General features: G+C 39.4%; 1 long non-coding RNA gene across 1 annotated transcript; it reads right to left on the minus strand.

Annotated features, from left to right (window-relative positions):
* Window positions 1-628: 628 nt before the first annotated feature.
* Window positions 629-12084, minus strand: LOC130145216 (uncharacterized). The gene is made up of 3 exons (XR_008820409.1): window positions 11946-12084; window positions 8577-8622; window positions 629-1348 (listed from the first exon to the last, which is right to left on the minus strand). It is a non-coding gene; the product is annotated as an uncharacterized LOC130145216 (long non-coding RNA).
* Between the last annotated feature and the right edge of the window lie 14217 nt (window positions 12085-26301).

The following is a 26301-nucleotide window of genomic DNA, read 5'->3' on the forward strand; positions in this document are numbered from 1 at the left end:
TTCTTTGGAGTCTAGCAGAAACTCGTACAAAATCCTTAGAAGATTATTAGTGAAATGCTGAAAATCCCCTTCCTATGATTGATTTACTTAGCAGGCTCTCCCAAATTCATTCAGAATTGGGCTTGACATATCCAGTAGTATCAAAATTAACGTGACATACTTTTTCAGCACAGACATAAGCAATATTTCTGAGAGGTCAACAAGGTAGAAAAGAATTTTATAACAGTAATATATTAAATTATGTCTGGTGCAACATACAGTTAAGCACAGAACTTCACAAATTTTTCTCCAACTATACCATACATCTGAAGTTTCTATTGCATGTATTTATTCTAGTATAGTTAGAAGAGAGATCAAAACTGGCCTTACAACTCAAAGCTAGTTACAAACTTAACTATGAAGAGACTAGTGTCTTTCCATAATTAGCCCATCAAAGAGGGAATGTACTTGTCAGCCAGTGAATGCATATACAATTATTCAGCAGTGTTTAAAGGAGTAAAGGAATAAACATGATCAAAGAGCATCCAAGAATTAGGGATATATCGTTTTAATCTCTGAAAATTGCGCTACATATCAAATGCGTGGCAAATGGAATAAATAACAGACAAATTTGATTTATAAAGTTTGAATACCACCTAGGGGTTATGGTGACATCATGCAGCAAAAAAGAACCAGAATCTAAGATTAAATTGCACCTTCAAAATTCACCAATTTTTATCTTCTCTGCTGCTGAAAATACATTGAAATAGATCTCAGCGATGTCTTTCACAGACCCACAGCTCATGTCTGTGTTTTTCATTAACTGTTCAAATCCCACAGTCCGGGTTTTTAAACTGCTAAAGGAAGCCATAACCTATCCTTGTTCATTACAATGACTTGGTCGTATCAACACTCTTTCATGCATATTTTTGGTTGATCTTAAAACTGCAGTTACTGTTCCTTATCTCTGAAACTTAGCTACAGTTAACAGAGCTCCTTCCAGGCTTTTTAGGTTCATGTAAAACACAGTAAAAGTGTAAGTGATTTTTGTTGTGTGTTTCAACATACAGGGTAAGCAGGTCTCATACCTCCCGGTCCTCATCTGCTCCAAGTGCTCATACCTCTGCATAGGTGAGATAAACTGGGGCAGTCTCCGGTGGACCCGTTTCCTTACAGCTGCACTGGTTCCTGGCTCACGCCACACAGTATCAGCCTCTAACATCTACATAGATATGAAAGACTCCTACAGCAATTCTCCTTGCTGTCAGGTGTTTGGATCTTGAGCTGTTCAGTTGCGTTAGATCAACCACAGTGTATTTGCACCAGCTGGATACCAAGGCATTTGGGTATTTTTTTGAGTCACGGAAATCTAGAAAGAACAAAGAGATAAATCCTTGATGCAGTCCAGTTCAGAAGCAAAACCTCTGGCACGCGCTTTATGTTTGTTGCTGTTTGAGTTAAAGCAAAACAACCAGAAGGCAAAAAGCCAGTCTGAACTCCGCCTCAATTCTCTTATTTCATGCTAAGATTAAGATATGGCTGTCACCTGTCCCTACTCATGCTTTATGCAGGATGAACCATCTTAAAAACTGGTTTGTACTGCACATCTCCAGGTGGCAGTGTGAATATGCTGCTGTCTATGGGAAAGGAGATCCATGCAGCCAGGAAGGACAATGTAGATGGGACAGTAGGATGGGACAGCGCAGCTTCTGCACGGTGACATTAACAGAGTTTTACACATAATGCTATTTATGGACCCAAAGTCCTGTCCTTGCATAGTCTGTGTGAAGCTACTGTGCAGCAAGACTGCAAATAAACATTCATATAAACAAAAGTCTGCCATTAAAAAAAAAGATGCTGACAATTTGCCGGGTAAAGGGTGTCTGCCCCTCCTACCTAATGCAGCCCTGCAACAGGACCCCAACTCAGCCACAGCCTTTCAGGTAAATCTTCAGAAGACCTTCTCTTAACACCACAAAGGTTTCTAAATTCCAAACGCAGGTTCTATTGGCTTTTCCGAAACAAAAGCACCAAAAATGTCAGAGAATAGAAATGAAAAGATTGATAAACCACTATTCTCCTTGCCCACTGGCAGGATGTGTTATTTTCTTCAGGCTTGTACGTTGTCCAACAGCCTTTCTTTTGCAGCAAGCTCTGTGAGTCTTCCCAGGTCCTTGGGAGAAGTCTTGTGGGGAGTTCTGGCTGTGTGTTGGCTTCCCACTCTCTGTGGGCACTCGCCATCCCCTAAACCCCTCAGGCTCTCTCCCCGCAGTGCCCCTTGCTCCCTGCCTGCTCGCACCGGCACCCAGGAAAGTTTTCCCACAACTCATTCTCAGGGATGAGCCAAGCTCTCCCCATTCTTTACACAATTTCCCACAACCCACATGCAGCCACCAAAATAAAGGAAGGAGGTGCCTTCTTTTTGGCTGCCTTTCTCAGCTACCTCTTTAAAAGGAAGATGACACACACTGATGAAAAACCAGCAAGCAAACGCATAAACCAGATGCCATCTATCACAGGTCTCCCTGTCCTCAAGTAACTGACAACTCAGCTTTATTCCCTCTCCTGGCCTGTAGCTCAGAGTGTGCCTCAAAGCTCGCTGAAAACAGGTATTGATCCAAGAGGCTGCAAGGATAGAGCCTTTTGAGCAGCTCTGTGCCATCATTTTTCCTGAGGATCTGGAAATACAGAAAGGCTGGGTCGGCTCAGAGGGAGCCTGGTCTTAACCTGGGAAGGCACAAGACTGGCAGTGTCTGCCTGAACAGAATACACCCAGGACATGCTTTCTCTGCAGACTCACTGGCATGAAACATTTGCTCTTTGCAAAGGTATATTTTTTATTGCTCAGCCACTCTCAACTAGATTAAGGTCTTTTTTATTACCTTCATCAACTTAGTATCTGCCACTTTCAATTATACTGACTCATATTTAAGAATAACGCTAATTATTTTAATGTGTTTGCTGTAAATCTAGCCTATGCTAAGAACCATAATGCAAATCATTTGTGACCTGAATCTTGAACTGTAATTAGAAAAATGCTTTGTATTGTTTGTATTGCCATAGTGTTCAAAAACCAATGAGGATTGGCATGTGACTGTAGGAGAATTACATCAGTCACATAGAAAAAGTGTCTTTATGTCTCAAATACTTCCCAAATAAATAAAAAAAAAAGATTTAAAAATTGATTGAAGTGATGACAGGTCCTGAATTATTGTTTCAGACATGTCTTCTATCAGACATGCAACATTAAACAAGGAAAAGGAAAAAACATCAACAAGAAAGTTTCATAGTAGTTGACTTTTTTCTAAATAAGTATATATAATGCAGAACTAACAAGTCTTAACATCAACTCACTTTTGGGGTGCAGGGGCACAGGCAGCAGACATTTCATAAACATTTCATAAAATACAAAGCTCTTGATTTTACAAAAAAATTATTCAGTTCTCTTCACCTTTTCTGAAGTATTTTCATCTAGGCTTTCATTTTTCAGCTTTCAAGTTTTAAATATAAAACATTACTCCCTGGGTTAAAAAGGGATAAAAGGACTAAAAACTGCATTCTAAAGAAAAAGATATCACAGCCAATTTGTAGGGAGTTTAATAGTCTCTGCAGTTACACCAGATTCTCAGAATAAGGGAAACTGAGAACTAAACATATATCTGCAAGCTGGAAGGTACCACAGGTGAAAATGAGACACCAGTGACACCAAGTCAGAAAATGGCCATAATAAGACTCAGATCTGTCTATGATGTTTTAAGGGCTGAGTTACAGAACAGAACACTTGGGAAAAAATTCTATAAATGTTAAACCAGCAATAAAGAATAATCAAGAATAAATGGGTGGGTATGGGTAGGATTTTGCCCTCTGCTGAGGAGTTACATATAAGAAACAGGGAGCACAGGACTGCTGCCTTGCCTGCGCATGGCCTCATCCAGCTGAGGACCTCTGACCTATGGCTTGGTCCAGAACTCTAGTTCTTGCTGTCATCACTTTGTTCACACATTTTGATTTAAAGACTCGTTTTCAGGGATGCACAGGGATTCACAACCAGGCTGTTCCCTTCCAAGGCTCTTTATTGTGTGTCAGTCTGTACCTCTTAGACTACAGAGACCTGCTGCTATTAACTAACAGAGATGCAACCTGACTTACTGTCTGGCAGTAAGCTTACATGATAAATGAAACCAAAACCAAAACCTTGATCCTCAATCTTTGTGTCAGGAAGATAGAAAATAAGTAGCACTTTGATATGTAAAGCAATAAAACAGTGTTTCTCTATTTGTCACAATTACCAAGGGACATACTTTTGGGTAAGGGCATGCTTCTGTACGGCTGGATTATCGTTTCCTAGCATGTGTGATCTGTTGTGATGGGATCGATATTGCAGGGAATCTCTTTTTTTGCTGTTCTTAGAAAAGTCTAAAAAATGTTCCTCTGTACAGAGACAGTCATCTAAGTGGAAGAAGTGGTACACCACATACAGATGTGTGTCTTGAGATGCCCACATTCCTAGGCTTTTATTGTCTGTAAAAGACTTTATCCACTAATTATTCACAAATCACATTACTTCTGGCAAAAAGTTTATCAAAACCATTTAAATCTTCTTTCAAAATTAGTGCATGGCTTAACTTTCCATCCTGCACTTAGAGACCCAAATCTAGAAGGCAGTCCCTATCTTGCTTATAGGTATCTTGGATAAAGAAATATCAAGCAAATGCCTGTGTGATGAGGTCCCTAAACAGAGGGGTTCTGGGACCAACTCACTTGACCCAGAACTGCAGACGCTGGGACCAAGATCTCCGCCTGCAGAGTGAGGGGGAAGAATAGGCAGAATATTCTGTAGAAATAATATGGAAAAGCTTTTGGGTGCTTGATGCCAGATTTATTATGTTGATGTGGTTCAAGATGTCTCTTCATGCAGGCTGGCATGACGCCAGTATTCACTTTCACAAATACAGAAGGGCAGGTGGACAGTCAGCAGGGGTTGCTGCTTGTAACTCCTATTTGAACTGAGTGTCGATGTCACATATTTTCTTGTCAACCTGATCAAGTTGGGGGACACCTGAGATGCAGACCTGAATCTCCTCAGATGCAGGCTGCCTCGCACATCAGCTTGCCCTGTAAAGCCCTACCACATGGGATGAGTCTTTTTGATCAGGTATCTCTAGAAAGTTGCCATTCCTTGTGGCTAGAAACTGTAATGACCTCACCAAATTTGCTGTTTTGTCTAATTAATCTCACCTTATAGAACAATTGAGGTAAGACACTGTGGCCTTGATTCAGCCTTAGAAGAGATGAAGCAATAACCTCCCTCCTAAGCCTACTGAGGGTATTTGTCCACAAACCTGCAAAGCAGCGTGCTTATCCAGGTATCTCCCAAACATACACCATGCAGGAGGCAAAAACCAGAGAAGGTGCTGAGATACGTTCTGGGTAGCTTGCTTTGTACCTCCCTGTCTTCATAGGTCATTTTCCATAGTCAGATGGATGTAAAGTAGAAAATTCAGGTTTTAATCACATAAATATGTGGCTTTTCTACTTATTTCTATTCATTTTGCAAACTAGTTTAAAGCTGCTATCATGACTTTGCACTCCAGGGTGGTATTTTAAAAATTATTTTTAAATGTTCCCTGAGCCTGCCTAGGGCTTCTGTCTTCCTTCATTCCTTCCTCCTTTACTCTCTTTTCTGTTTTCACTAACCCATGAGTACTAGGGTGTATGTGGTTTGTTACATTCACTGTACTGCAGAGCCTCCTTTTGTTTCTTTACCCCACAATCAACCAGCCTGTGAAACTAATTCCGCTCCTAGACCAACACAAAATTACTGGAGTAATTAATCTTATTTCAAATCCTGGCCATCTGTACAGAATCTCAAATACAGGTGCTTAAAATTATCTTTGAGAATACCTGTGGAAAAATACTGATCATCCAGCTATTTGCATTCCTACCACATTAAACACAGAGAGGGGGAACTTTGAAAATTCTGGCATAGATTTCAATGCTTTCTGCAATAATCTTAGATAAAATGCGTTGTGCGTGTGCTTCAAAACTCCACTTCAAACACGCGTGCCAGCAAAATGCTGCCATTTTAATTCTGAGCAAACAGTGGATCACCTGCTGAGTCCAATGTTAGGTCTAAAGTTTTATGTCATTTAAAAGCAGTCTTCTGACTTAAATATAAAATCAGTGGCTTACACAGTGAGTCATTATAAATCTCTAGCAAGCTTTTAAATCAATCAGTCAAGCTTAGAAAGCAGTGATTTGGAGAATCATAGCTCTGAGGCTTGGGGCCTTTTTGTGCAAGGGTAATAAAAGCAAACGATTTTGTAGCTTTTAGGAATAGTGACTGGTTTGCTTTTGGCCTCCCAAGGAGTACTCAGGTTTGACTAAATAGGTTTACCACAATATATGAAAAAATTCCATTACTTAATATTATTTTCAAACTCTAAAAGAGAGAATGACACAAAAAAAATTGCATTTAATCTGCTTAACTGTAAAACTCGGTGTAAAAATGATACTTTACTCAGAAGATAAATTATTTTCTGGCTAATAATGAAGACTGAAAATTGTAATTGTTTTGCAGCGCAAGGGTAGCTACATAATTGCTGCATTGGTGGCAAAAGTAGTGCCACTTAGAATTAAAGATTCTTAGCATTTTCCATAAATACAATACTGTTTTCAGCTGCTCATAACATTGGCAAAGCTGAATCATGAAGCTGCAGTTTTCCATGCCTCTGCCTGGTTATAGCTTGTTTGTCGTAGAAGAAGCAATTCAGCAAAGGACTACGGAAGTTTTTCGGAAGATCACAGAAAAATTTTTATTCATGAAACCATCTTCTTTATTCATGAAATACATCTTCCACAAATTTTCCCATTTGGGTAGGGACTGTTGGCCATCAATTGTGCTTTTTAGTTACCTTCATAGCCCCTAGTACCGGGTGACAAATGCATCCTTGTGAGAAGTGGTGTAGTGTTTGATTTGCTCTGTCTCTGCTTACTTTTGTGTGTTATATATATATATATATATATATATTTATGTATCTCTGTACATTATTTACATACATGTGTGTGTATAGATATATATAGGTGCATACATATACAAAGAATATATATGTATGTGTGTGTATTTTTTTTTCTTTTTCTTTTTCACTGTTACAAAAGATGTACCTAAGCCACAGAAGGGAGGGGTACCTGTTAATTTTGTTCTGGCAGAGGTGAATTTTCTAGAAAGAGGCCCACACCTTTCCTGAGAATGAGATTTCTTTCCTGGAGTATTTTTTGAAGGAGATGATGATGGGAAGATGAAGGTACACGCAGCATGGGCTGGGAGGCTCCTGAAGGAGCAAGGGACCTGGTTGCAACGGAGGGGGCGAGGGAAGCTGCAGCTGAGCCTTAGGGATGACAGAAAGAGGGAGATTTTTCTTGTGACCAGAGGGGTTGCGTGGACTTTGCAGAGCTTTACAATGAATTTTGCCACTCTGGAAAGCCAGGATGGGGAAAACCAAGAATCAGCCCAGAAGGACACAATATGAAGAGAGATATTTATTTTCAGTTCTTTTACTTTAAGCAGTGCCACTGAATATACTTTCTAAGGACAGTTTGGGGGTGGGGGTGGGGTGGGGATTATTATTATATATTTTAACCAAACTGAGCTTTACTAACTGGAAGCCCACAGGTGCATCTCGGCATACTCGCTACACTGCGGCCCCACCACAAGGATCCAGCTGAACCCAGATCCTGCTGTTCTCCACATCCAAGGGCTTAAGCTCTTGCTCTGGTCTGGGATTTGCATCTGTCCCTAAGCTGCTGACATAGCTATCGGCTCTGTTGCAGTCTCCTGAAGCTAGGTGCCCAGTTAGCCCAGAAGGGAGAGAGAGACTTTAGGGATGTGAGAGGAATTTTCCTTCTCTCAGCAACACGAAGCACCTTTGGCTATGGACCTGGAGGACTATATTCTGACACATTCCTAACTCACTGCTGTGTTTCAAAAGAGAAAGAGGCACTGGGAAGAAAAAATGATAGATAATTGCTTGATATTCACTGTGATTTTTCCTGATGTGGTGTTTGTGACTGTGTGAGGAAACTGGGGAGCAGCCCACCATTACAGTGCAGGAGAAGCCACATGCAATCAGCACAATATTCCATCTGTTTGAGTCATCTGCCTTTGATAGCATCTACTGCTGGTTAAATCAAGACAAACTCACTAATAGACAGTTACAAAATTACCTCTGGAAAGCAAGATTTTTATGCCATCTCTGATGACTTGTACTTTAAACTATAAAATGGATAGGGACAGACACCCTAAAATTATTTTCTCAAACACAAAAGTGCACACTGTCGTTTTGTGCAACTGTGGGGTTTTTTTTAATATATAAAAATGTGCTTTTATATATATATATATATTTATATATTTTTTACATTCTTGCACTGAATATCAGGCCCTTGGCCCCTATGATGTCTTACAATAATGTTTCACATATTAATTATGCATCGTATAAAAGCACACTTCCTTTGATCCATTTTAAATGTTGCTTTTTGACTGCACGAAGAGCTTCTTCATCCTTGCGTGGTGCAAGGCTGGGTAGCAGCGAGCCCCTTACCTGCACTTCTCTTGGCTTCAGTGAGAATGGGAAGTGCTCAGCTCCTCTGAAAAAAAAAAAAAAAAAGGCTAATTCTGTGACTTCTTGTGGATTTAGAAGCCCAAGCTTACACATTTTATGTTAAAACAATTCTTCAATTAAGCATAACCAATTATTTTCTTTTGCTATGACTGGGCCCCTCTTCACATCAGTCAGAGGCTATTCTTACTGTTATTACTATATTGCTTGTTATGCATGAAAATTAACATGTAAGAAATATAAAACCTACTTTTTACACAATGGGCCTAAGATAAACCCTCTGTAGTCGATGGAAAGAATAGCTCCATGCTTAGCCACCTTTAGATCAGACTTAAGGTTCATTTTGTTCCTAACACACTTTGCTCCAGCAAAATTTGCTTGTAATTCCCTGAGCTTTGTGCCTTTCTGTCTATAGTACTGCATTAACATACTTTTATTGAATTATATTTCTCATTCATGTTAAACTGAAAAAAATTAAGGGCTTGCAGCAAACTAAATTTAGGTAGATATAACATCATAGGAGCAGTGTTTGAATAGAAACATGAATCAGGTAATAAATAGCTCTCTTTGATCATTGTTTTTAAAATCTCTTGAACCATACTTTGATTAGTTCTATTTAATATTTAACATCTGGTTAGTCAATTTCAATCTGCAACGAGCGCTGCTGGAAAAATTCTATGCTGACTAAATACATTTATAATACTACAAAGCTGACATGTAATTGATTTTAGTTTCCATAAAAGGATTATGTTAACTTTTCTTAATCCATATATTAGGGTTTCGTGAAGTCCCGTGAATTCACACCAGGGATACTAAGTGTTTATTCCTTATCAATATTTTATGCAAAAACGATAGGATTATATTTTAGCCTAAGTACTGCTTGCTAGTTTTTCCACTGGAAAACAGCTAAAATGCAGAAAATATTACAGTGCTGCTGTAGCACTGACACAGGGAAGGACTATTTGGTGTTACCTGGGTTTATAATAGTCAAATAAAATCATACTATACTGAAATGTGATATGGCTGTAAACTACCAAAGATTGTTTCTCCTTGTGCTAAAAGGGTATGATAGGTGTACATTTTTTAACTTTCATAATTGAAAAAAAAGTATAAGACTATAACCTAGTTAAAGGCCTGATTTAGCATTTAGTATTTCAGACCAATGTGAGTTTAGGAAGTTATGAAAATTGCCAGAAGTCATTGACACTGGCAGTACCCAGTTGCCCAAGATTAACTCAGGTAGTTTGCTAATCCAATTTATCTCCATCCTAACAGAATAAGTACCATATTAATAGTAAATATAATGCTCTTATGTGTCTTAAGCAAAGGCAGAATTTTATATTTTCCTAGCTATTCCTTTAGATTAAGACTGGCTTATAGAAGTGTTTTACACTGTGAGGGATTTGGTGAGGACAAACCTGGGAATGTTAACTGTGAACCCACCAGTTATGAACCAGGCTCTCAGTTCAGGCAAGGTGGTAGTACCTTTGGCCCCGTATGAAGCAAGGGTGCCTAGATGACTTTATGACTTTATCGGATGTGCTAGGGAAATACAGACTTTCAAGCACTATATAGTGGTATTATGCCTCTTTTTCTTGGATGTAGAGACTTTTCGCTACAGCCCTTCAAAAGCATTTTATTTTTTTTATTTTTTCGCATCTTGCCCTGTATGGACCTTGCAGGGAAGAACCAGGCCTCTGCTCGCAATCAAGAAATGCATATCTGAGGCAGAAAATTACTAAGTAATAAGGACAATAAAAAAAATTAGTGTCTCCAACAATCTTATATCCTATTTTATGTTTCCATAAATCATTTTCCTCTGTTCTTTTATCTTAATAGTAATATTTACATGAACTAGTAGGCAACTGCACTTTAAACCACTTGGTGATGTAAGTTCTTCCTCCCTCTCAAACTACTCACACTAATAAAAAAAGAAAGTCTTCCAGGTTGGTTTGTCCAGAGCATTCAGAATATCCCTCTGTTTAACACATAGCAACAACTTACACGTTTGGGCCACACACAAATGAGTGTTTTATAGGGAAAAGACCCAAATGTCAATTCCATCATGCCAACTGTGACACACAAAAGTTACATTAATTGCAATATTAAAAACACTTGAGGAACACTGAGGCATTTGTTTTGGAACCAGGAACCTGGAGCCCTGAAAACAGTGGGTAACAATGGAAGAGTTTATTCATTAACAGCAATGCTACATTGGTAGCTCTGAACACTTCTTTTTCAAAGTTAGCATGTGGCATATAAATGATATTCGGGGTGTATTTCGATGAAAAACCTATTCCAGACTCTGTTCTGCCTATGAAAGATCATCCCATTATATGCTTCGAAAACTGAAATACAAATATATGATCACACCTCCCTGAATATTGTTCACCTACTAATTTTATCCTCCTCACAAGTCTGTAGTGTAAGGCATGGACAAATTTCTGGTGTTTTTACAGAAATTCCTCCAAACAGCCAGTCTGAACAGTCCCGAAGCCATGGCTGTGTAAGATAGCCAAGCTCACTTCAAAAGCTCCTCCACCTGCTACACCCTCTACTGTGGAAAACTGGACCCTGAACTGACAAAACCCCTAGGAAGGGTATTTAAATCTTAAGTAAGTGGTCAGTTAAGAGCCTGAAGAAGCATAAGGACAGATAGCATGTTCGGTATGCTAATAGAAACCTATTTACTGGAGGAAGTGACAAAAACATCAATCAAATCAGAAAGGGCTATTAAGAACTGTTAACTCCCTTTCAGATGAGCAATGATTTCCACTGGGAAGTAAATAAATATTCATGACAGGGAGCGGTGACAGAAATTTCACCAAAATTACACTCTGGCAGGGCTTCTGAACCAGACAAATCTTCAGGAGAGGCAGTTGGCCTGTGTTTTGGAAGAGGATTGAATATTTAGAGAACTCTACACAAGTCCCAGAAAAATCTATTTCTGTATTCTCTTTTTCTTCCTTGGAAATCTGCTGTAGATGTTGTATTTCAATATTGCCCAGCAAGTCATATAAAACTGAGGTTTCTAAGGATTTAAAGATCACTTTGGTATCATTAGAAGCCCCTATCCCCTCATGCTTGTTTTGGTATCTTCTAAAAAAACTTTTTATTTTTCCCAAGATAAAAAGTCTTGCAAAAATTAATAGTAGATCCTGATATCCCACATCATTTGAAAACAAGGTTTGAGCTTTTTTATTCAGACAATTCTGCCTACAGAACTCTAAATTTATTAATTATACAAATAAGAAAGGACCATCATGCATTTACAGTGTCCCAGAACCAGACTGGAAAACAAATACTTGTTGGCTTTTCTTTTATTTCTGTATGAAAGAAATAAATCTTTACCTCCTGTTTCCTCCTCCTAGGCTGACACACAGGAAGACAAGTTCTAGCTTATCTGTCCGTGTTCCACATGGTCAGGGCAAGAATATTTTTATCCTTTTTAAGAAAAAAAAATCAATGCAGGTTAATAAATATAACAGCTCACATTGCATTAGTGTATTAGTAATGTAACCTAAAATTAAATAACCTACTTACAAATATGGCAGCCTTCCACGCCAAGTTTCAGCCTAGAGCAAATTTTTATGATTAAGTTATGAACCTCTAAAATGCAGACATGTCCTTAATACACTGCCTTAAATGTTTCCATCTTTACCATTTACTTCTTTTTGATATCAAGGGATATTTTTCAGATAGCTTTGCAGATTGGTTACTTGCATGGAGTTAGTTGGTAGGAATAAATGCTTATATCTTATCTTGGTGCATGAAAGAAATTTTTGCACAGAGAAGCAGAATATTTTGCCTGAGATCTTCAGTGAAAAGAGGAAAAGGATACCCTGGCTCATTTCCTTAAAAGCTTTCTCCTTTATCAAGATTGCACGCCAAAATCACAGGAGGAAAAGATCTCTCCACTTTGCTGAGCAGGTTAGCAATTTGAGGAATAAGGAATTGTTTGTTTCTGTGAAGATTCACTGATATTGTAAAGGGTTTGGGGGATGTTTTCTGTATTTTTTCCTTCCTAGATGCATCATAGTGGTCCAGCTGCAGATCACTAAGACTAGTACCTAAAAGGTGAAAATATCTGTAAAATTTATCTGTAAAATTTCATTTCAACCTGTTGCTGGCATATAGCAAGGGTTGGGAACTTGAAAAGGGCAAATGTAAGATTAAGGAAAAAGCTAGTGATTTTTACAGACTGAAGGAAAAATGTTAAACACCAAGGGTTCAACACCATTCAGTCACTCAAGTTAGGCACCAAGTCACTTGAGATGCCCCCAGGCATCTAGGAAAACTTACAGAGCTGACAGGTATGACACACAATTTATGAGGAAAAAAAAGAACAAAATCAAACCGGGCTGGATTGGCAGCTGCAAACTAAGCAGAAACCCCAGGTTACCTCAAGTGGCAGCACTCTCGCACTCAGGCAGCTAAATTTTGCTTGTAGGGTAGGATTCCATTTGAGATCAGATCTTCTATGTGTCAATGTCTATGTATAGGTATCTCCACCTAAGCTAAAAGCTTGATTCAGCTCAGTCTAAATGTCAATGACCAGTGCCATTTGAACTGTCTCTGGGCTAGAAGAACCAGCTGCTGTTCCAGAGGTGCTCAGGTCTCCCATGGGTCCTATGTCACTTCTGTCAGCCCTGTGTGCATGCCAAATGTGTCATGGCAGGAGACACATCTTTTCAGACAATTGACTCCTGTCCTAGGTGTCTGAGCTCTTTTTACAGTCAGTACAGGTGTAGTCTATAGAAACTAGAAAGTTATTTGGCTTACTTTAAAATGGACATGCTAGGTGAAATTCAGTTGCCTGAAGAAAGGCACCTGTGGCCATTTCAGAGGTCTTGAATCTGAGACAGCCTCCCAGGGCTGGTAGATATGACACAGAATTGGGAGACCTGTACTATCCGGGGCAACTGGAATCAGATGAAATCACTTATAGTATCTAAAATGGCACTATAAACCTATTTTCAGGCATGAATCTCACCATAAACCTTCTCTGAGTACAGTGGTAGCCTAGACACTACACCCTGTGGACACCATAGGCATGGCTCAGCCGCTCACTCATAGACACCCAGTCCGTTCTGAGGTGTCCTATGTATGACGAACAGCAACATGGGGCTGATAGAAATGAGACAGAACATACGGGAAACTCAGATCCTTCTGGCATAGCTGCCAGAGTCCAAATTCTCAGGTAAATGCTGGGTTATCTCAGGTAAATGCACACCTGTCTGTGGGCAGCTAAGCTGGTCCTAAATATCTGCACACTGTTAAAAAAAAACTGGGTTTTTTTTTTCTTTCTTTCTTTTTTTTTTAAAATGCCTGCAAGAATAAAGGCAAGGTTAGAGTAAGGGAACTGAATCTTAGAGACAAGAATCACCCTGAATACTGATGATATGGTAGGGAGGCTATGTAATAGGAGTTCAGGAAAATCTCTGCCTCTCAGATGTGGAGGTGAAAAGGTACTAACCACAGTGCTTTCAGTGAAGTTGAAAATTACTGTAAGTGCATCTACCCATTTTAAAACTTCAACCTCAAATGTGTGCTTTATTTTTTGTGTGCATCGTAGGCAGCAACTGGTATTCACATGGAATATATCGTCAAATTCAGCTGTGGCAACTGCAAAAAACACTGCAAATTTAATTTGGATGACAGACTAACCCAAATTTTGCTGTAGTTCAGACAAAGCATTGTCTACCTCAGTGAAAACCTGCACCACACATCCAAGCCCTTAAAGGTATAAACCAAAGCATGTGCATTTGGATACAGTAGTACAACCAGCTCTGCCCCTAAAACTGGCATTCTTTCCATATTGACCCTCAATTTCCTGGGTGTTGGCAACATTACAGTCACAGTATGGTTACCAAATTATGTATCTGTACATAATTACATTACTCCAGTTCATCTTACAATGTTCGAACTGGCAGATTCAAGTACTACCATCTGATCACCTTTGCATTCATTTCTGTTTTGTGGAAGTATGTTGTATCAAACACTGTGTAACTGCTAAATCATTACTTGGAGGAAGGCACCTAGTCTCATGACTGTTTATTGTCCTTACCAATGCACACTTTCAAGCAAGGGATAGAGTTACTTGTCAGCTAAACATCAATACCATGTCACAAAACAGTATTTCTAATTGTGGTGCTGCATTAGACTAGTAAAAAAAGTTCCACACCTTTCTTTGAACAATGTATCAAGACAGCTCTCAAAAATAAACTGGTATTTTATGAGATCACAAGTCATCTACAATTTCTTCATTCTAAACCCAGTAATATGTGGGCTTCAGGAAATGAGAGCCAATGTTGCTGTGTGACTCTGAAGGTTATGTCTAATAATTGCGGTGGCTAAGTATCCCTGTTCTTTCCACACTGACAGTTTACATCAAGACAAGAGCTGACTCAGTGGTCAAAGTCAGTCACTTTTGCCCTTTGACCACTCTACAGTTCATCACCCTGTTTTGTTACAGAAGCTGTGAGATGTGATTAGAGTAGTTGCTTCTCGTAACATAAATAAAAAAAGTACAGCTATCAAAACCCTTCATCTTCATTCAAAGGTCTGAAAAATATTATAGCTAGTGTCAGGTTTTAGCAATGTAGATTTCTGGACCTTTTCTCTGCAAATATCTACCTTTGAAAACAAAGAAATGTAGACCATCTTATTGGGGTTGAAGTTTATCTCCATTTTTACAGACATGACAATAGATTTGTGATTTGTAGCTGCTTTTAAAGATCAGTATTTCCAAGGACCTTTGAAAATAAAAGTAAGTGCTTGGAGTAAAACTGTAACAAGCAGTTGTCAGAGCTAGAGATATCAAATTAAATCTATGATCTTGTAACGATATCAAAAGGGACCAACCCGGTCAGCAAATATAACAACAAAAATTCAGTAATACTTACCTATCTGATCATACTCAGATATAGCTAAAAAATTAGTGTGGAAAGATTCATTTGCTTAGACAAGTCAATTAATATCTACTTCTTGCGTGCCTGGGTGTTCCCTGACAATGCCATCTACAAAAAAGCCACTCAGGTACCTACCAGTTATGAATTTGTGACCAGATTACATGGCTGGAATCTATTGGGTCTTAAAACCAGAGGGATTAATCCCTATCTGGATTTAGCCCAATACAGGAGAAATCTATTCTTTTTAATGATTCAGTTACCAGAAATTATATTCCCAATATAACTTCAAATGACACTTCAAAGTCTTTCTTGGTGTTGGTTTAGGGGAACATTTTCTCTGCAAGTGTCTACTCACTGATTTTAGTAACTGAAAAATTATTCATTTATTAGCCGAAACAAAAGGTGAAGATAATTTCTGTAAATTCAGCATACCTAGTTGTCCAGACTGTAGTGGCTATAGCACCTTTATGAGATTCTTTAGGAACCTAGTAGTACGTTTTGGTGGCTTGGATAAATGGGTGCGTTGCAGTCACTCTTGTCCCCTCTGAGCTGCAGAGCCAATCCCAGCCACATGTTTCTGAGCAAGGATGTCTGGGCACCACTGGAGCTCAGATTTTCCACCTGGCCTAACGTCTCTGCCCTTGCCATAAGATAAAATCAGGACGGAGAAGAACTGGAAAAGAACTTACAGGAGGCACTGGGTGACATTCAGTGCTGGAATACAAGAAATGGGCTGAAATGGATTACTGTAAAAAATGGAAGGTCACACAACTGAGAACTAGTAACAAGAATTTGGATTATGAGCTGGGAGCTTATAAATTGGAAATGACAGAGGAGAAAGAACAGGCTGTGTCAGTCAATCATGGAATACTTATGTGTGCCCGTGTGGCTTAGCTGCAAAAAGCCAGTTCCTAGAGCTTATCAGGGAAGATATATCCAGCAGAGCAAGGAAAATATTAATGTCATTACACGCAATTCACATTTCACCTGGAATACCATGTGCAGCTCTGTTTATTTAGGAAAGATGAATTCAGATGGAAAAACATCTAGAGAAAGGCTAACAAAATAGTCAGGGGAATTAGAAGAGAGCAGAAAGGAGACTAAAGCTGTGATCGCACATCCACACATCATTTGGGCCAGGAGCAGCTCAGCCACATGCTGCTCCTGACTGTGTAGCACTGCCCACCCCTGTCAGGGGACTTGGACCCCCAGACCTGCCAACTTTGCTCCTTAGGAATTCATCCAGGGAAAAGAACAGGGCGAGGAAGACTAACACAGATGTAAACTGTACATGACTTAATTCAGGAGGGAAGTTGAAAGATCTCTCCTTCTGAGTCTTGAGCTTTTGGAGTTGCCTTCTTATAGAAGGAGTAAGGGCAAAACTTTTTACTGGTTTCCAAGGGGAGTATGGTAGGTTAACAGCTAATATTACATTGCACAGAGCCCTTAAAAGCAACAAGATGGACAGAGGACTGCAGTATGCCTTCCAGTCCCATGTTCTTTTACTAGTCCCGTACTTGTTCATATGTATATGAAAGACTTCAGAGATTTATGTCATTTTTTATCTTTACTGCATTAAAAAAAAAAAAAAAAAAAAAAAGTAATAGCACAGATCTGGAAGAGAAATATTCCTCTAAAGGAAGAAGAATGGATTCATAAAGCTTGGCAAATTACAGTCATTGACAAATTAACTCTCTCTCTGAGAGATCAATATCAAGATTGTGCTGCAACTTGGGCTCCATTCCATGTGTCCCACAAAAGGGTAAAAACCCTGCTAAACCATTTCTTTTTATTGTCATATTAAATAAATGAATGATAATTGTGTCATTTAGAGGACCTAAGAGTGGATAATTGATATTTAGATCTCTCCATTTGTATCTCAGACTGAACACATAAATGTGTGCACGTGTGCACATGTACACATGTTTATTCACTTTGTGAATAAACATGTATAAAGTTGAATCTATATTTATTATTTCAATGAGAATAACCCCCATGGTGCACAATTGCTATTCTACTGAAATGCAACTGTTCTGTACTAGTTTATCTGAGACATTTCAGTGGCCATATTTATGAAGGCAGTGCAGAAAAAAATAAACATTTCAAGGGAAAAGTTGAAAAAAGATTGGATAATGGTGCATCAGATTTAACAGGGTTTGTACCAGTGTGCTTCCACTGGCTTTTCAGGCCAGTCCCAGGTTGCCAGAAGATGCCACATTCTCGTCCATGTCAGAGTTTCGAGCTAGTTAACCTTTAGATGTTACCTGGCATATACACATACACATTTTTGCACCAATGTCATTCCTGTGTTTCACTTTGCCAAAATATTCTACGGCTATTGGAATAATGTCCACCACACAAGCAAAATTTCCCCCAGATCCCACCTCCCCAAAGAAAAAAATCATTAGTCATCATTTTAGTAAATGGATAGAAAAAGAAGAGACATATTTGATAGTGGGCTTCAGATGCTTTGGATGGCTGGTATTTTAAGCCAGTCATAAACTCAGCCTCACTGGCCTGTTAAAGAGGGATATGGCTGCTTTGCAACACCAAAGCAGTGCAAAATGGATAGAGCACATCAGTGAAAATGGTCCCAGATGTCTTAAATAATAAAATAATATACTAAATGCTTTGCAGTGCTAATGTGCCTTGTGCACACAGTTCTCAAGGCACCTTACAGACATTAATGAATTAAGCCCTGTAAAGTGGGTAAGTATTATCCATATTATGCCCAAGGGGAAACTGAGAAACAAAGATGTAAGATGATGGTCCAGGAAGTCTGTGACAGACGTGGGAATAGAACCCAGGTCTCTTGGTCCCCACTCCAGGGCTGGAGCAACAAACCACTCTCTAAATTCATCTGTCAGATATTTTTTAAAGTAAATTTAGTCCTTATGAAATTGACAGCCCCAAAGGCTGAAGTGCTCTATTAAACCACAGTACAGGTACATGACCAGCACTGGTTAAGCACGTTTTTCCCACTTTGTCTCAGTAATAATAATCAACTGCACTTGTTTGGAAACTGTGGGCTGCTCTTTTTGCATCCCACCCACACAGCTTTCAAATTTCTCAGTAGGATAATTGAGCTACATGCCACGTGGAGTTTAAGTGTGAGCAGGAAATACTAACTGGTGACAAAAAATATTTGTTATTTAAGGACCGAGAGTGATCCGTTGCCACTTTGGTACACTGCCCATCCCACATTTACCAGGGTAGACTGTTGTTCAGAACTACAAAAATCATGTCAAATGCCTCAAAACTCACTAATACTCTTAAGAAACTGGACTGGGATTTACTTCTACCTTCAAAGCTTTGAACTCCATCACAACTGAACACCTAAATTAATGCCAGCTTTGCTGGCACTATCACAGAATCATTCAGGCATGAAGGGACCTCAGGATGTCTCTGGTCCAAGCTCCTGCTGAGAGCAGAGCCAGTTCTGAGGTCAGACTAGGTTTCTCAGGGTTTTACCCAGTCAAGTCTCAAAAAGCTCCAAGGGAGGAGACCACTCGGTGCTTCTCAGGACAACGTGCTCAAATGCTTGGCTCTCCTCAGACTGTAATTTCTTTCCTCACACCTAGTTGGAACTTCCTCTGGCTTCAGTTTATGACCTTTTCCCACCATACCCCTCTGTGAAGGGACTGACTCCATCCCCTCCAAAACCACTCTATAGGCACTGGTGTGCTGTTAGGAGCCCCTGCATCTGCCTCCTACCCAGGCTGAACAAGCCCTGGTCCATCAGGTTCTCCTTCACAAGGCCAAACAATCTTGGTGGCCCCCACTGAACTCGCTTCAGCTTATCATTCTCTTTCCTGTACGGGGCGGGGGTGTGTGTGTGGGGGGTGGGGGGGTGGGGGTGCGCGTGTGTGTGTGTGTGTGTGTGTGTGTGCACGAGCAAACCTGGCTGGAGCATTCCAGATGCAGGTTAATGATTGCTGAAAAATCAGAGAATAATCATTTCCCTTGATCAGCTGTCTACACTCCTGCTGCTACAGCCCAGGATGCTGTTAGCTTCTATCACTGCCAGGGCACAACCTTGACTCAAGTCTAGCCTCCTTGCTTAGCAGGAACCCCAGCAGTGGGGTAGGTGATGGTAGAAGCTCTGCTTGTTGCTGTTGATGCCCTTTGCCAGTTTCAAATCCATAATGTTTCTGAGCAATCTTTCTATGTTCTTATTTGCACCTTGTCCTCACTAACACATTGCCTGTTAAACGGCCCTTTGCACTGGAATTCAGTCATGAGTTCCAAGTTCAGCCAAGCCAGTCTCCTGATACATCCACCATCTTATCTGAGCACCAGAGTGGACCATTCTTGAGCTTGAAGGTGGTTGCCCTTAAAGACCTGCCAGCTTTCCTCAGCTCCTTTTTCCTTTATACTGCTTTCTGCAAGATCTCACCTATCACTTCCTTGAGTAAGCTGAAGTCTGGTCACCTTAAGCCCATGGTCTGTATTCTGCTACTTGTCTTACTCCCTTTAGGATGCTGAGATGCACTGCTTAATGGTAGCTACACCCAAGACTACCACTGATTGTCACATCCCCAACCACTTCTTCCAGCAGGGCATCACCTTACCCAGCACCTGTGTTGTCTCCCACACTCTCCAGAAACGTCCTCGTTTGCTTCTTTCCTACTTGAAAGTTTCTACAGGTTAGAGTGATTAGAATTCCTGACAGAGTTTTCCACTAGGCATTTTATAGACACATTGGAGATGAGGCAGCTAGTGTCCCAACCCAACAGCGTAGAACAAGGACAGGAATTGAGTTTGTGGTCTGGGACTTGAACTTCTAAACCTCCTTCTCACAACCAATTCTAATTAGAAATACAGTATTTTTAAAAATGAGATTAATTAACTAATGGCACCGTTTCTTCAGAGATGTTGCTGACACACTGCCACTTGAAAGCTTTACATTTAAATTAGATACTTTCTGAAAAAATCATTAGCTATCCAAAAGTTACCAGTTTGACATAGAAGCCACTTGGAAAAATTTTAAAGCATCTATTATGCAAGACAAGCATGCTTCAGATTAGAAATTTGTATTTATCAGTATGTCTCGCTATCTGGAAAACCCACTCAACTTACACAAGGCATTTGTAAGAAAAATTAGTCTTTGCTGAGCTGGGTTGGATTAAAATCAGTGACCTATAGGTAGAAAGCTTTGTACATCATTAGTGATTCCCTAGGGCAGCCCGGTAAGCACTAATGTTATGCCTTCTAGAATGAAGCTTGTTTTCTGGAAAGATAAGCTTATTAATTCAATTTTTGACCTTTATTGAGCACTCAGGCAAGGTTGTCCACCCCCTGGACACAAAGGTATATCTCCTGCATACATTGCTATCAATCCCAGGCACGTTCTACAATTAAGTATTTCAACCTCTTCCTAAAGGATCTGCTCCCATTAAGTGGTAAACAAATGTTGCAAAAAATATTAGCCGAGATTGCTTGCTAAGTGTATCACAAAACTTCAGCCAATTTTGCAAGGACTTTGTATTAATTTCTGTAATTTTTTTGTACACAGGCACACCAACATCTTTTTGCAGTCGTAGAAGATCTAATGTTTTCAGCTTTGAGAGGCACTTTAACTGCATGGATAACTAGGAAGGAGAGCAACAGTCTTCTCTGCTTTCTCAGGAACCATTGCTGCCTAGAAATAATCCCAGGCTCTGGATCTTGGTTCTTCACATTGCTGAACCATCAGAACTGATTTTGCTGTGGTTTTGGCCCAGGTCAAACAACTTTCTCCTATGTTATAGGAGAATAAATTATTCCCAGGCATAATTTAGGAGCTAGCAAGTGCCAAGGACCATGATTAAGTGATAGCAATTTACCTGTGGCTACCCTGTTTTGAAAGGTAAGGATTTTAATAGCATAGATGCCAGCTGTTCTATGTCAATTAGCATTGGTGTCAGAGCACAGTCCTAAAAACATTTAAAATATACCATTTTAGATCTGGCCTTGCAAAGACACAACACAGATTCCTCTTTTAAGGTTGTAAGAGTATTTAAAAAGCAGCAGACAGGATAAGTGGTATTTTTGTTTTCTTCTGGAAGCAAATTGAGGACGAAGGATTGCAGACATCATGGGCAAGCTTGACCTTCTGTAAGGACAAAACCTGTACTTTTGGATTTAAAAACGTAAGTGCTCATGGTGCTTTTTTCCTAGGCACCATGATCCACTCTTAATAGAAAATTACGTAAACAGTGTTTGCTACATAAGCACATGATTTGGTTTCTTCCTTTCAATATTAATTGCAGTACAGTAAATGGTGTTTGGATCTGCTACACTACAGGACAAATTCTGTTTATAGATTTAATTCAGTGACATTGTCAAGCTCTTGTTTTTCTTATTTGGCAAATGGATGAGCAATAGTTACCTAGAGAGATATTTAATAATAAGGATTATGGAGGACATAGAATTTAGTAAAAAAATCTCTTGGCTTGGAGCTCAGTGCAAGTCTTAACCTTGGGTGCAAGTTAAGGGATGAGAAAGAGGCATTTTCATCCAGAATCAATTATCACAAATGATCTCACAGTCATGGCCAAAATCACATTACTCGCAATAAATTAACAATACCTGGCAATACTTTTTAAGTGCCTATAGTTTTAGATTTAGAAAAAAAAAGGAAGAGTTCAAGTTCGATACAAGGAAGGAAGAGCCCATCTTAGTACATCCTCTGCCATACCCTACTCTCCTTTGGTCACAGCCTCAGTCTCCTGTGTCTATGCTCCATGTCCCATAGCACCTTTCGTGCCCTTTCTGGTGCTTCTGCTGCTTCCACATTTCTTGCCTTCACTCCAGAACTCTTGTGTTCCCTTGCCATTTCTCTACATGTTATGTTTTCCATTATCCCTCCTTATACATAAGTGCAAGATTCAATAACAGATCTTCATCCTCTTCCTTCTTTTACCTTGAAACAACATATGTTGATTTATACAAGAAACTAGCCTCAGAACTTTAAAATTGTTCCTGTAAGTTTTTTTCTCTGAAATTACGTATTATACACTGCATGTGAAATTCCAGGGAGACTGGTCAAGATGAGGTGTAAGCTGTGAAACTGGTCTTGGACAGGAGGATAATTTCTGATGCATACTGAGTGCAGTTTCATAATACATACCTGCCTCTAGAAGCAAATGTCAGAAAAATAATTCTGTGACTATTTGCAAAATTATATATAGCATGAATTTACTTTATATAGACACATACTTCTTATATGTTCATGGAAAGTAAACACGAGTTAACAAGACTAATGCAGGTTTGCCTGTGTTAATGCTTGAGGAAGAAGAGGTCTAAGCTAATATTAAGGATGCAAACATCTAAAGCACACAGATTATTCTCTAAAGTTATTATGTGTCAGGAACCATAGACTAGTAAATGCAGAATTAGCAAACTGGTGCATGGAATACATTGACTGCTTTTACATAACATAATACAACTTAAAGCAAATGATCAGTGTCCACATAAATCTTTACTAGTGCTTTTCCACAGTGACAATTAAATAATACAACAGCACCCTTCACTGCTACGAGCATGCATTCACGAGCAACGGCTTTGTGATGAAAGAACATCACATTTTAATTCTTCAGACAGACACTAATTTTTAGTGGTCTACTTTCTTGTAAGAATGACACTTTGAGCAAGATAGTAGCAAGACCAAAAATGGAAAGTTTTCTGAAGTTTTTAATCTTGCATACTTGATGACAGATTCAAAATACTAGCATTTTTTTCAAGCCATCCTTTTGTTTCTAGGACACAGCAGCCAACAGAGAGAAAGAATGCCATATGAACTACTTGGCCAGTTTGTGCCATAAAACATAATCTGTTTTTTAGGTATAAACTCACCAAAAACCCCTCCTAACTGATTCACTAAGACCTTTCAAATCACCAAGAATATTAAGCAGGTTGAAAAAAGCATCTTTGAAGAAACTGTAATGTAAATATTCCACAAGAAGAAAATGAGACAATGTCCACAAACAAAATGAGTTACTGAAAATAATTTGCTTAATTCTAATTAAGACTATTTCTGTTAGTTCATGTACAGCTGGGTAGATAAAGAATAATATTGATTCAGACAGGATTCTTGCTTTCAGCAAGAAAGTATTCCTGTACTATCTTGCTTAGCTAAAAATAAAAAAGACCTTTTTTTATACAGATCTTGTTATTTCTCTATCACAAGTACACTGGAACAAGGAAAGTTGCTTTTACCATAGCACTGAGGCAGAAAGAATGGGAAAATGTAAGGCAACTGTTCTCCGATCTTCATGTACATCAATTACATGCAATAAATTCCCTGCTGTTTGAGCACAGACAGAATCTCAAATGCACATATACTTTAGCTATTAGAAAGTATAAACCAAATAGTGATAAACAGTGACTATTTGTTGTTTAGATTTATTTTCTGAGTAATATAACTGTGTAAAAAAACCACCAACCTAGTACTGAAGGATGTATCATTTTTAATCTCAGTGCTTTGGCTACTGCCAACATCAGATAGAGTGTCATATTGCAATAATTCAAAGATCTCTCTATTAGTTTCTCTAAGCCTTTAAAGTAAATGAAGCTGTTATAACAGGAAATGTTAGGCACATTCTCTAATTCTCCTCAGGTCTGGGACCTACATTTATTTTAAGGAGAAATTCAAGGTAAACTGTATTTTACTCAAATGCATTAAACTTTTAAACCATTATTTTTTGATACACTATCCAGTTGTGTATTTTTTTTCTTTTCAATGCCTGCAATAAAAATTGCTGTTGCTCCCTTTGGCAGTTTAGATGTATTAGCAGCAGCATATTAAGGCTGCGACCTACTGCCTACCATTAGCAACTTTGGGAAGTGATATCGTCTAATAGCTCACATCCAGCACTTAAATATACACTGTAGTCAGAAAGGGTTAACCTTCTGAATCTGCTGGAACAGTGTTTCCTAAAGAACAATAGAAAAATCATTAGTGTGTTAACTGAAACAATACCATACTTTTCTCTCTATTGTTTAACCTTTTATCCACATTACAAATATCTCAGTGTAGTTCTTATCTTTGACCTTGAGGGACTGTAGCTTTATCAGTGCTTCCGTTTAGATCACAGATGACCTTCAGCTGATATCATTGAGCCCTGACCTGCCTCAGTGATCTGCTCGCACAGAATACATACGCTGAACAGTGCTGGTGTATGCAGTAGGGGTAAGTGAATTATTTACAAAAATTTGAGTTGACACCTTTTATCAAATGTGGAAAGATGAAGACAAAACAGCTGCTATTGCTGTCGTAAGCAATCTGCTGGTGATTGAGTAAAAGTGTCAAGAAAATGGCTGCTTGATGGCCTTTTGTTCTCTCTCATCCAGCTTGATGTTAGTTTGAGCTGTCAGTTAGGAATCACGGCACAGTGATTTATCAATAGGCTGAGTGACCTTCCCGTTCAGCCGGCGCTAGCATGAGAAGACAGCACCCTCTGCTGAGGGCGGCCGGCCCGCTGCACTTTCCCGCAGGAGCAGCAACCTAAAATAATACTTGCCTTTTTTTTTTTCTTCCCTTTTTTTTTTTTTCCCAGTCTTTTTTTTATTTTTATCAAATCTCGAACACTTAGCTGGGAAAGCTCAAGTTAAAAAAAAAAAAACAAACAAACTACAAAGTGCAATACAGATTCACAGGCTTTCTAACAAAAGGGAGAGTAATAAGTGAATCCATCACTGGTACTCAGTCAAAACAAACTTTATGTAATTAGACAATGGGACACGGAAACACAGCGGCTGTGAGACAAGGCCAGTTTGTGACGCAGGTTTGAGACGCAGTGGTTATCTCACACCAGATAACTCCTGCATTATTCACATTTATTCTATAGCTCCCAGTCCTACAGCTGTATTTTCTCTCAGATATTCTCACGCAACAAAGTACTGACTCCCACGAAGTCATACTGCATCATTGAACTTCTGAGACTCAGCAAGCTCTCTGAGAATTTCACACGATGCACTCATCCTGTGCAAGAACCTGGTCCTCTTTCTACCCAGTGCACCAGCTAGGAACATCACTCTCCACGCTCACCCACTTCCCAGTGGCATCTGAGCCCAGCAGAGGTTTTGAACTTTCAGCACATCAGCCTGTGCCGAGTCTTCCCCCGCATGTGATCTTTCCGTCCCACCCTCCACACAGCCGTCCCGCACCCAGCAAAGCAGAGGGCAGCCCTGTCGGTGGTGCAGATCCAGGCAAGGGCAGCCTGCGAGCAGCCAGACCCAATTCCGTCTTCCCTGTCGCTTCTACAGTGTGCTCTGCTTCTGCTAACAGATCCCAAGACACCTACAGCCTGAGTATGCTTTACACCTCATTATTAGCAGCTTTCAAAGACATTCTCATAAAAATATTGCTTTCTGGACCAATTCTCTCTCCTCCAGCTTCTGTTCACAGCTTTCTGTTAAATTGAAATTTTACTGTTTTCTTTTCTTCTCTAATAGTCTTATTTTCTCACAGTTTGTGGGACCAATATTTCTGTACTGTGTAGGGCAGTGCAAGACCCTTCTTTCATTTCCAGAGATCTTTACTGCCTTTATCAGCAATTAGGAACAGTGATTGTTGCTACTTTTAAACCTTTGGATTTTTACTAAGGCTAAAGTAATGAGTGATTTTTCTTTTCTTGAGGACTCCAGTTTTCACATGTGCATGCACATACACACAACACAGAAATTGCCTTTGCTTTTTTCTTATTAGTGGAGAAAAAAAAAAGAACCAGTGACTCAGACGGACTAGTATTATTTTGTCTGTATGGAATTTAAAGGTAATTCTGTGAAAGAAGTTTTCCTTAATAACTGCTATG

Source organism: Falco biarmicus, chromosome 2 (genome assembly GCF_023638135.1).
Source record: "Falco biarmicus isolate bFalBia1 chromosome 2, bFalBia1.pri, whole genome shotgun sequence".
NCBI lineage: Eukaryota > Metazoa > Chordata > Aves > Falconiformes > Falconidae > Falco > Falco biarmicus.